The sequence below is a fragment of the Echinops telfairi genome, unplaced genomic scaffold (assembly GCF_000313985.2).
Source record: "Echinops telfairi isolate 266 unplaced genomic scaffold, ASM31398v2 ScPeMD7_7469;HRSCAF=8507_1, whole genome shotgun sequence".
Lineage (NCBI taxonomy): Eukaryota > Metazoa > Chordata > Mammalia > Afrosoricida > Tenrecidae > Echinops > Echinops telfairi.
In genome coordinates, this window is record NW_022111373.1 from 115946228 (window position 1) to 115957809 (window position 11582).

At 37.9% G+C, this 11582-nt stretch overlaps 1 pseudogene; it reads left to right on the plus strand.

The window, feature by feature from the left end:
* The first annotated feature begins 3878 nt into the window (after window positions 1-3878).
* On the plus strand, window positions 3879-3983 carry LOC115873808 (annotated as a pseudogene).
* Window positions 3984-11582: the final 7599 nt, after the last annotated feature.

Below are 11582 nucleotides of genomic sequence, written 5' to 3' on the forward strand. Positions count from 1 at the left end.
AAGATGGTACTTCCTTCTTCCATGAAGAGTCGGTCGCAGACCCTATAGAGTCACGAGGAGAAGGTAGCGACGTAATGGCTGTGAGTTTGGTCTTTGGGTTTGGGAGAGTGGTCCCATGATTACCTGTTGGACTGCTGACCACAAGCTCAGCAGTGCAAAGACAAGCGCAGCTCTGGGGGAGAAAGATGAAGCTTTCTACTTCCACAGACCTATAGCCTCAGAAACTCACAGAGGCAGTTCCACTCTCTCCTATCGATTTGCTATGAGTCCACCTTGACTCATACCAGCAAGTATGAGTGTGAGCGTTGGAATGGCACAGGAAAAGGGAACTCCTTATTAAAGTTGGTGAGGGGCCCGGACAAGATCTATATGCAATAACTATAGCCAAATTTATGAGGTCCAGAATGACAGGCCAAGAAAGAGTGTTCCTTAATAAGGGAGATACCAGGTTCTCCAGAAGCAATCACCACGCATTCTTGCCTGGACTGAAGGAGCAGACAAAGACCACAGACATCTGAGCACTCTCTGTAGGTGGTACAGAGGCTAGCTGCTCATCTTCCAAGACAGTTGTCTGTTCTTGTGACATTCCATGGTACTCTCAAGACGCATCAGCAGCATCACAACTCAAATGCTTCCATTCTTTGCAGTCTTGGTCGTTGTCCAACTGTCACGTACCATGACTTGGCTCAGGTATACCTTAGGCCTCAAAATGCTGTCTTTGCTCCGTAATATCTTAAAGAGGTCTTCTGCAACCGATTTGTCCAATGTGATATGTCGTTGAGTTTCTTGATGACTGCTTACGTGAGCATTGATTGTGAATCCAAGTAGCATGAAATCCTTAATGACTTCAATCTTTTCTCCATTTATTATCATGTTCTCTCTGGTCCAGTTATGAGGATTTTGATTTTCCTTAGAGTGAATTGTAATTAATACCGAAATCGTCTTTGATGTTAATTAGTAAGTGCTTCAATTCTTTTTGTTTGCAGCAAGCAAGGTTGCGTCATGTTGCAAGTTGTTAATGAGTATTCCCCCAATCCTGAAGCCGCAGTCTTCGTTGCTTAGTTCACCTTCCGAGTTTATTTGCTCGGCATGAAAATTGAGTAAATATGGGGTAGGGTGCAAACCTAACCCACACTTGCCTTTCCTTATTTAAACCATGCAGTGTCCCCGTAGCTGTGAGTCCGAATCAACGTGGTGGAAGGGAGTTTGGGTCTTGTGATTTCAGTGTCCCCATGAACTGTTAGAATGGCTATGTCCTGGTCTGCGCGCAGGTTTCTCATGAGCAGAGTAAGTGCTCTGAAATTCCTATTTTTCTCAATAGTATTCATAGTTTGTTATGATTCTCACAATAACACACATTTTTATGGTCAATAAAAGACAAGTGAAATCATTCTGATATTCTCTGCTTTCAGCCAATATCCATCTGATGTTAGCAACGATACCCTTCATTTCTAATCCGTTTTCGAATTCTGGCTTGAGTTTCTCTGATAGCTCCCTGTTGACGTACTGTTGCAACCACTGTTGAAATATCTTCAGCAAAAAATGTACCTACATGTGATATTAATTATATTGTTTGATGATTTCCACATTATGTTGTGTCATGTTTCTTTAGAATGGGTACAAATATGGATCTCTTCCAGGCAGTCAACCAGATCATCCAAATTCCTTGGCACATACTAATGAGTCTTGTATCAGTTTATTGAAACATTTTAATTAGTAATCCTTCAATATCTGGGGCCTTATTTTCTTTTTTGCAAATACATCCAATAAACTTTTGACTAATGCCTTTAATGACATCGTTCTTCAATACCATCAGTTATTAACTATATGCCACCTTTGGAAATGATGAATGTCAATCAGTTATTTTTGGTACAATGGCTGTATTTCTTCCATCATCTTTCCTGCATTGTTCAATATTTTGACCATAGAATACTTCAATATTTCAGCTTCAGTCTTGATTGTTTTCTTCAGTTCTTTCAGCTTATGATATACTGAGTGTATTCTCCCCTTTTGGTTTTCTACTCCAGGAACTTGCACATGTCATCATACTTTATCTAAGGAACTCTCGTGGTGTATTAGACTGGGTACTTTGGAGAAACAAATCTACAGCAACTCATGTATAAGAGAGAGTTTTATGTAAAGAAAATGTGAATTACAAAAATATCCCAACCCAATGCTGCCCAAGTCCACAATTCCAACATTAACCCATTAACCCAACACCAGTCCACGAAGTCCTCCACCTCACAAAACAGAGGCAATGATGCCGACTGCAGGAGGAAAGCTGAGTCAGTGAACGAACAAGCATCTCAGCACTAGCAGGGGTCTCCACACGGCTGCTCCAGCACCCAGAGCTGCATCGGGATAGGTCCATGTAGCGTCTCCTTGGGGATGTCTTGTAGGAAGTCACTCTTGCAAGCTGAAGCAGGGAACTGCTAAGGCAGCTGCACCCGGTGCAACCATCACAAAACAAGAGACCAGAGAACTAGAAAGGCGAGGCTCACCACCCATTTATCCCTCCGCCTTTCAATTAGCCCCACATGTGATTATCGGCCAGGTTGGCACAATTAACTAACTCCCATGGCATAGGAGTTAACAGTTGGGCTGAAAACCACAAAGTTTGGGTGTCTGATGTTTGAAACCATCAGACACTCCATGGGAGAAAGATAAGGCTTATTATTCCTTCAAATAATTACACTCTTAGAAACCCATAGGGTTAGTTCTACCTTGTCCTATAGGGTCGCTCTGAGTCAGAATTGACTGGAAGGCAGTAACTGAGTTACTTTGTCTACACTAGCTGCCTCTTGAAATTTTCTATTCATTCTTTTACTTTATCATTTCCTCTGTTTCCCATAGCTACTACATTAAAGAGAAAATTTCAAAATCACTTGTGATATCTAATTTTTTTCCTTTTCTTTCTATCTTTTAATGATTTATTTTCTTCATGCATGATGTTGGTGATGTCATCCTACAACATAGCTGATCTTCAGTCATGAGTGTTCAATGCCTCAAATATGGTCAAGCAGATTGTCTCTAAATTCAGGTAGGATATATTCAATATCATGTGGTAGCTCACATGGACTTATTTAAATTTTATTTCAGCTTCAACCTTAATTTGCATATGAGCAATTGATGTTTTTTTTTTTTTAAACTTGGTCCCTGCCTGTATTTTGGCTAAAAATATTGAGCTTCTCATTGCCAGTTCCCATAAATGTAGAATGAGTTACCTTGAATTTTTATGGTAGAGTTTATTTGAACATCAGCATAACAAGTATTCAAGACAATCAACCCTTCATATGAAATACTAGTCTGTACATTTTTGTAGAATGATATTTTTAGCCCTGCACTCTATATCTATCTATCTATCTATCTATCTATCTATCTATCTATCTATCTATCTATCAATCTATCTATCTATCTTCTATATTACATGCAACAAAGTAGACACATATATATATTCTATGTGAGAGGGGCCCTAGTATTGTAGTGGGTTATGGATTGGGCTGATAATCAGAAGATCAGCAGTTTGAAACCACTAACTTCTCTGTGGAAGAGATATGAAGCTTTCTGCTCTTATAAAGAGTCACAGGTTCAGATGCCCACGGGGGTAGTTCTACTCTGTCTCTTACAGGGTCCCTATGATTCAGAATTGACTCCTTGGAAAGTTTTGTCCTTTTTTTCTATGTGAAAGCAAATCTCTTAGATGTGAAGTTTGCTCCTATGTGTAAGGTTGTTTCAGAAAATTATATTGTCATTACTTCCCACGCTTCTTCATTTTTGTACCCAACAGTGACTGCTGAAATATTGTAGTATTTCAAACATAAACACACACTAAGTCTGAAAAGCCTAGGCAATACAACTTCTATCAGAACATGGTTTGCCTCACTTCTCAGCCTTTTGGCTAAGATCAAGTGCAGTATCAGAAAATAATTTGCATAGGATAATGAAAGTATGTCATAAATAGTATTTTTAGTCTTCTACCTTCAGGGGCTTATTTAGGCATTTAGAAATGTTCAGGTGTCTTCAGTATGATGAAAAGGATCAGACAACCTCTATTAAGGTGGAAAGTCTTACATGGTAGTTACATAATTTCATATCAACTTGAAGATATGTAAAAGTTTAGGGGTGAAGTCTATCCTGTTAACCAGGTCTCAGCCTTAGGGGTTTTACTCAGGGAAATTACCAAGACATTTTCCTTGCTTTTGAGAATTTCATTAGCAAAAGTAGCTTTTTCCACCTATGCTCATTGCTGCAGAACGATGAACTGTGGTCCCCATCTCATGAGTAGTAGGGGCCAACCTAACTTGATCCAAGTTCACACAGTAGAATCAGCAAAAAAAGGAAATAATGCTAATGCTTTTGCATTGAGGGACATCAGCATGTTGCTGCATTCACAGAGGTCACCCTCTTCTTGTGGGAGAAAACCAGTTCTTTCTATTGCACATGCCAGTAGGATTGGGTTCCTGGTAGGTGATTTCAAAAGACTAACAGCTATACCACTTCTAGAAAATGGGAGTTCAAATACATATGCCAGAGGTTTTGAAAGAGAATGTAAGAGTAAATACGCACACTCTCGGAACCCTGATGTTGTGGTGGTTACGAGTTGGACTGTGATCAGCAGTTCAAAACCAACAGCTGGTTGATGGGAGAAAGACTGGGTTTTCTATTCCCATAAACAGTTACAGCCTCAGAAACGCATGTGGCAGTTTGACCCTGTCTTCTAGGGTCTCAGCCAATCAGCATAGATTAGATGGCAGTGGGTTATTCTGAGATAAACATTTTGCACAATTCTTCTATTATTGCATGTGTTCAACAAAATTCACTTTTCTTACCATAAGATTGTTATTATTATCTCCTAGTGTCCCAAAGTAATAAGGTTCAAGTGAATGCTAAGTGACTTGGCCAAGGTCAAACAGTGAGCAAGTAGTAAAGCAGGGTACAGACTCAAATTTCTAGACGCCCATAAGATAATATGGTCTCCAGCTTACTGTAGGTAAAGGGTCTTTTTGTAGAAGAGTCTTGTTGGATTATGATTTTATTCGGAGTTTCTCTTTGATTTTCCAAACTTAAATGATGAACACTAGATAGCATTTTGATTTAATTGCTCCCTCCTTGTAAGAAAGTAAAATTTATGTTACTTCTCATAAAGTTGTATTCATCTTCATGTTTTCTCCAAAGGAAGTAATAAAACAAGACAAAAAAATAGCACCATTTTAAGAGCTGGAAACTTGAAAGCAAATTAAATAAAGGTCATATACTCATATTTTGTTCTTTGTGTAATAAATATTATGTCTTGCTAGCTGTCAACTCACTTATTTTTCACATCATTGTGCTGAGAGCCAGAAAATATGGAGCTATGCTTAAGAGCGAGCTAACATTGGAGGAGAAAGATAAGGGGGGGAAATAGGGAGAAGCTACCCCATGTTGCCATGTTTTTGATTCAGTCTCCCAAATTCCCAAATGGAAGTAGCAGAAAAGTTTTATTGCTCCTAGTGATGTCATCACTGTCTGGAAAATTTTATAGATAACATGCGTTTGTGGGTTTTTCCCTTTTCTTTTTTTAATAACAGATTGTGTTGCTTTTGAGTCTTATGTTTTGTCCCGACCTTCAGGTTTCAAGAAGGCTGGTTGTTAATCTCACAGCATTTCATAGCATCTTTGTGCTTGACAGAAAAATGAAGCCTCCTTTGTCAACTTTATGTGTCACAGAACAGTGGAAATTATAAGTTGTAGTATCATACTTTTGTCAACTCATCTCTCAAAGAAATAATGTATGCACTCCAGTAAAGTTTTAAAACTTACTTTGTGGTTAAAAATTACCTTGTGGAGACTAGGGCATTGAAATTGACTGAGAATTAGAAGAGCTAAGGGGAAAATATTGTTTCTTTAGTTTACCAACAGATTATTTAGCCACTAAAATAATTTAATGTACCTTCAGCAACATTGTCTATAATTTCATAATTGGCATAGTGGAACCAACACAGAAACAATATGTACCTGATACCAAGTAAACATTGGGAAGGATATATATCATTCTACAGGACACATATCATAAAATAATATTTGCAAAAGGCTTTTAAATTGATCTTCCCAAATCTACTTCGTTCTAGATGCATAGTCTAAGTAACGATGTTAATTAATGTTATTTCTTTTGCCAGTAGTTGGTCTATGCTTGGGTATAGGATGACTTTTTGGCCAAAGAGATAGGTGGAGTAGTTGGCTAGGGATGAGCTTGGGGTATTCTTGGATGAATGAGACATGTAGATGTTATCTTATCCTGGGTTCCCTAAAGGAGAACTAAAGCTGTGGATTCCTGTGAGTTTGTGATCTTTGGAGAAGTATAGTGAGGTAAAGCAGAACAAGTTGCAGAGTAAAAATAAGAAGACTAAGCACTAATGTGTTCTCTGTTAGAGAATGTTTCAGCCTGGTCCTACAGGAGACCTAGGTGCAAATTGTACCACAGTCACTTCTACTTGGAGGCAAGGGGTTAGTTAACCTACTGTGTGTTAGTTCTTAGTTTTGGGCCATCCCTGCTTCCTACTTAAATTGTAGAAATAACAATTACCTCTAATGTAAGGTAACTCTAATTGTCTAGGTACAATTCATCCAGCAATTTGGGAAGAGTATGCTGACCCAGTGAAAGAGATCTAGACAGTCTACCGACAGCATTCCTAACTGGTCTAAACTTATTGTGAACATTTAACTATAAGTCTGAAGGTGATTCCCACACCTAGAAACAGATGAAATCCATTACAGAGAAATATAATGAGCCTCATATACTCCACATACTTTGGATTTCTTGTTATAAAACCTATATTGCAAAAGCAGACAAAACTGTCTGCTTCTTGGCATAATATCCATAAAGAAGTAATAATTTGTATATTATTATTGTAATACCCACACTTTGAAATAAAATATTTAAATGTGCTGACAGGTATAAAATAAAATGTCTTATATTTTAATTATTCTGGTCATTTTCTCTATAGTACTAAGTGATATGCTTACCAGTGGTTCATCATAACTAAGCAGTGTCTACTGACTTTTTACCCTACAACAAGAAATTTAATTTATTTATATCAGTTCCATTATACTGGTCTTATGCCATACACACACACACACACACACACACACACAAACACCTATGCCATTTATATATATGTGTGTGGGAATATATAAGCTATGCACACACATATACATATATATGTACCCCATCCAGTTGGCCCACAATTCATGAGATTACATGTACAATGAAATGAAATGCTGCCCAGTCCTGCACCATCCTCATTGCCACTTACAGGGCGGACTCTTGTAATTCATATGGTTTTTATCAGCTGCTTTCAGAGATACATCACTAGATATTTCTTCCTAGTCTGTCTTAGTATGGAAGCTACACTGAAACCTGCTAAGCGTCAAAGCAACAAACAGTTTGACTGACAGACAGATGGTGGCTGCACATAAGGTGTATTATCTAGGAATCATACACACACATACATACATATATGTGTTTTTCTTTTGCAATGTCAAGACTTTATATATATATATATATATTTGGATTCAGTATGATTCCCAATATATAAGATGTGCGACTACCTACCTCGACACATCTCTTAACCTCTCCTTGACTGTAGCATAGAATTTTGTTCAGTTCTACCATTTCATATTAGAGATTTGTAACAATTATATTCTCCAATATTGAACTCCTCCTAAACTATAGACCATATCAGGTGTGCTAAGGTATGAGTTCTTAAGATTACAACATCGTAGCAGTGAGCAAGAGAAAGGGAGAGAAAATGGAAAAGAAAAATAAATATGAATACTGAAATAGATTGTGGTTCATACAGAAAATCCCAGGGTCATAAAAAGTGAGGCTGTTGATTGTCTTAAGGATAATAAAAGTTTTCATTGAGGTGGTGAAATTTAGCTGAAACCTAAGGTATACCTGTAGAGATTATTAGATGGCCTTTGAGAATATTAAAAAAATGCAAAAGTTCTGAAATCAGTGCATTCTTAATAATTGGATTATTGATTTCCTTATAAAAACATTTTGAGAGACAGCCACTAGGGGTTGAAGTAAGTTGTTTCCCAGAGAGTAATTGTGTTAGTCTGAGTGACTAGAGAAACAAATCCAGAGACACTCATATATGGAATTATATTAAGAAAAGGTCTCAGCCCAGTCCAGATCAAGTCCAGAAATCCAATATTAGCCCATAAGTCCAATACTAGTCCACAAAGCCTTCTTCAGATGCATACAGTCACATGCAAAGGCCTGTGGGTATAAAGTCTGTGGATACAATGGCGGTGGAAGCATCTCAACGGTGGAAGCATCTCAGCAGTGGCACATGGCTCCCCCAGCTCTCTGAGTGTGGCTTTTTAACAGCAAGGTAAAGCAGAGATAGAGTGTGGCTCACCTCCAGGGAGAAAGAGAGGAAGTTCCCAAAATCTTCATAAGAAGGCCACACCCACAAGGAGGCATCATCAGGCTGTGACCTGATTGACAGGCTAGACTCCACCCCTACACTTATTTATCAAGTTGACGTGAAATCATGTAACTACCACAGTAAATATTCTTACTGAACCTCTCATTAGCATAACTGTTGTTTCACTCCACCTTTTGTCACATATGATTTAGCCTATCATTGTTAATAAGCCAAACAATTAAAACTAATGGTTTACTCATTCTTATGATGTTATTAGAAATAACTAGGATGTTAAGAAATTGTTTCATCCTATCCTGAGAAGAAAAAACATAGGGTAGAAATTTGCTTAAATATTGAATAAGGGTAAGCACAAGAACACAAGGTATAAAACAACACAAAAGCAGTGATAACATAATTTTAGAAAACAATTTATGATTTAAAATGTGATTGTTTATGAATATAAGCTATTAGTAGTTTTTAAAGATAATATTGACATATCATACACTTCTAGAGTTCAATCACTTTTAAAGAGTTCTATAAGGACAGAAAATTGAATAAGAGTTTCTAGGGGTACAGTAGTGGTGAGGTGGGGAGATAAAGGGAACTGGTGTCAAGTAGTTTAGGCAGGAAATGAATGTTTTGAAACTGATTGTGATAGCAATTGTACAATACAGCTTGATGTAATTGAACTATGGAACGAAATGACATCTATATTAACTCCAAATAAAATGGTCTTTAAAAAGAAAAAAGACTGTATGAACCACATCACAATCAGTTCTAGTGCTCCCTCCCTGCTCCTGCATTCATGGTTTGCTCCTCAATTCCGCCTACTCGATACTCAGTCCGTGATAAGCCATTGCATGTTATTGGCTCTATGAGGATGCTAACACTTTAGGGTTATTTATTCTGTCATAGGAAGTTATTTTTTTTTAAGGCTGTCATTACGATACCTCATTTTAAATTACTAGTCATCACTGCTGTGAGTGTTCTGAGAGAACTGGCTTTGCATCCCAAGGATAAAACAGTCCCAAAGTACCAGGTGCAATCAAGAAAGGAATAAATAGTCTAAGGACATAAAATAAGTTGTGATCAAGTTCATTTTTTATTAGGGTTAGAACAAGATAATGTCATTTAAAAATCAATGTAAAGGACACTAGCTTAATATCCTAGTGCTACTATAATATGAATACAAAAAGTAGGTGACTTTAAAGAATAAAAAATGATTTTTCATAGTTCTGGAGACTAAAAGTCTAGCTCAGAGCCTCAGACATGCTGATTCCTTTGATTATTTGTAGCTCTAGGTATTCCTTGATTCCACGGCTTATAAAGGACCTCCACATTGTATCTGTTTTACCCAGTATGTGCTTGTATTACTGTTTAATGTAAACTACTCCAGGATGTGTTCTCATTATATGCTTGTCTTTCTGTTTATAGATACATATATATATGTAACTGAGAAGTGATGAGGTTGAATGCTACACTACTATGATCTCATTAACATAGCAAAGACAGCCTAGTTCTGAACAGTTACATCTACTGGCATAATGGTAGGTTGCCAACACATATGTGGGGTAGAGAGTTTCAGAATTCAAGACATAACTAACACCTACATTTTAATTTATTCTTTAGCATGCATTCTGGAGTGATGGATTATCATTATTCTAAAAGTAGGAGGAAGTACCCCCCAAAAAATCCAGAAATTTTTTTCAAAGCTATGTATTTAAGTTTTCTGCAAAACAACCTATCACTTTCAAAGTACTCTCCATTACACTTAATACATTTGTCAAATCTGTGATTCCATTCTTGAAAACATTTTTCAAACTCATCTGTTTGGATAGCTGACAGCACATCCCTCGTTTTTTTCTTCACCTCTTCTATGTCATCAAATTGCTGTCCTTTCATGTCTCTCTTCATTTGCGGAAGCAAAAAATAGTCACACAGAGCGAGATCAGGTGATTAAGGTGGGTGGAGCAAGAGAGGAATGCTGTTTTTTATCAAAAAGTGGTGCACTAAGATGGTTGCATGAGCAGGTGCATTGTTGTGGTGGCAAAACCAGTCCCCTGTCTGCCACAAATCAGGCCTTCTTTGTTGCACACTGCTATGCAATCATTTCAGAACCTCTAAATAGTAAATTTGATTAACAGTCTGACCTGGTGGAACGAATGCCCCAAATATACTACAAGTTAACATTTTCATCTGTTTGGGAAGTTGATAGATGTCCAGAATGAAGGTTATCATCAATCAACACTTCACCATTTTGGCAATGAAAAAAACACTTGTACACTTGAGTTTTTTCCATAATGCTGCCCTCGTAACCTGTGTTCAACATTATAACAGTTTCTGCAGCATTTTTCGTGAGCAGGAAACAAAATTTCACAGCCACACACTGTTCTCTTAAATCAGCTATCCCAAAAAACGAAGTTCAAGCAAAACTGCTTTTACGAAAAAATTCACTGTGACCAGAGAGAACCTTCCCAGGTGACGCCACTGGGTGCACTAACTCAGAGTGAGTTTCTCAATGCTCACCTCGCTGGGGAAAATGCATACTATTAAAGCTCTGCTCAACACAGTGCAATTCTGGCTTATGTTGGGTACCCCTTTGTACGCCTTAATATGATATCATTCCTTTAGTGGCAGGCCAACCAGACAATAGTCACTGGAGAGTTGAATGAATCCAAGAATTGCAGGACACATAGCAGGCCACTGGAATCAACAAGCAATATGACAGGCCAGTGGCTCATTTCAGAGAACTTAAAATAGATGAGCTAGATGCAGGGTCCAGACTCAGCAAAAAGTATGCAGGCTTTCACACAGTGTTCACTTATATAGGAAGTATGTCACACCCTCTAGGAAACTTTCTTTCAATTGTTCTGACCTGAGTAAGAGGGTTGTATTCTATGTTTATCTTCTAGCAATTGATTGGTTGCTCACAGCAGATTGTATTATGCAGTTGAGTAAATTGTGTTGGGGCAAAACCTGGAGGAGTCCTAGCTCTTACCTGCCAAACCACTGAGAATCCTGGCACAGTCAACTTGACACAAAGCCTATCCATCACAAGCTGTTAAGTGTAATGTTAGCAATTCAAGTCTATCAGTAGTTCATCTGGAGAAAGATGAGGTTGTCTGCATCCATAAAGATTTACAGCCTCAGAAACTCTAAGGGGAGGTT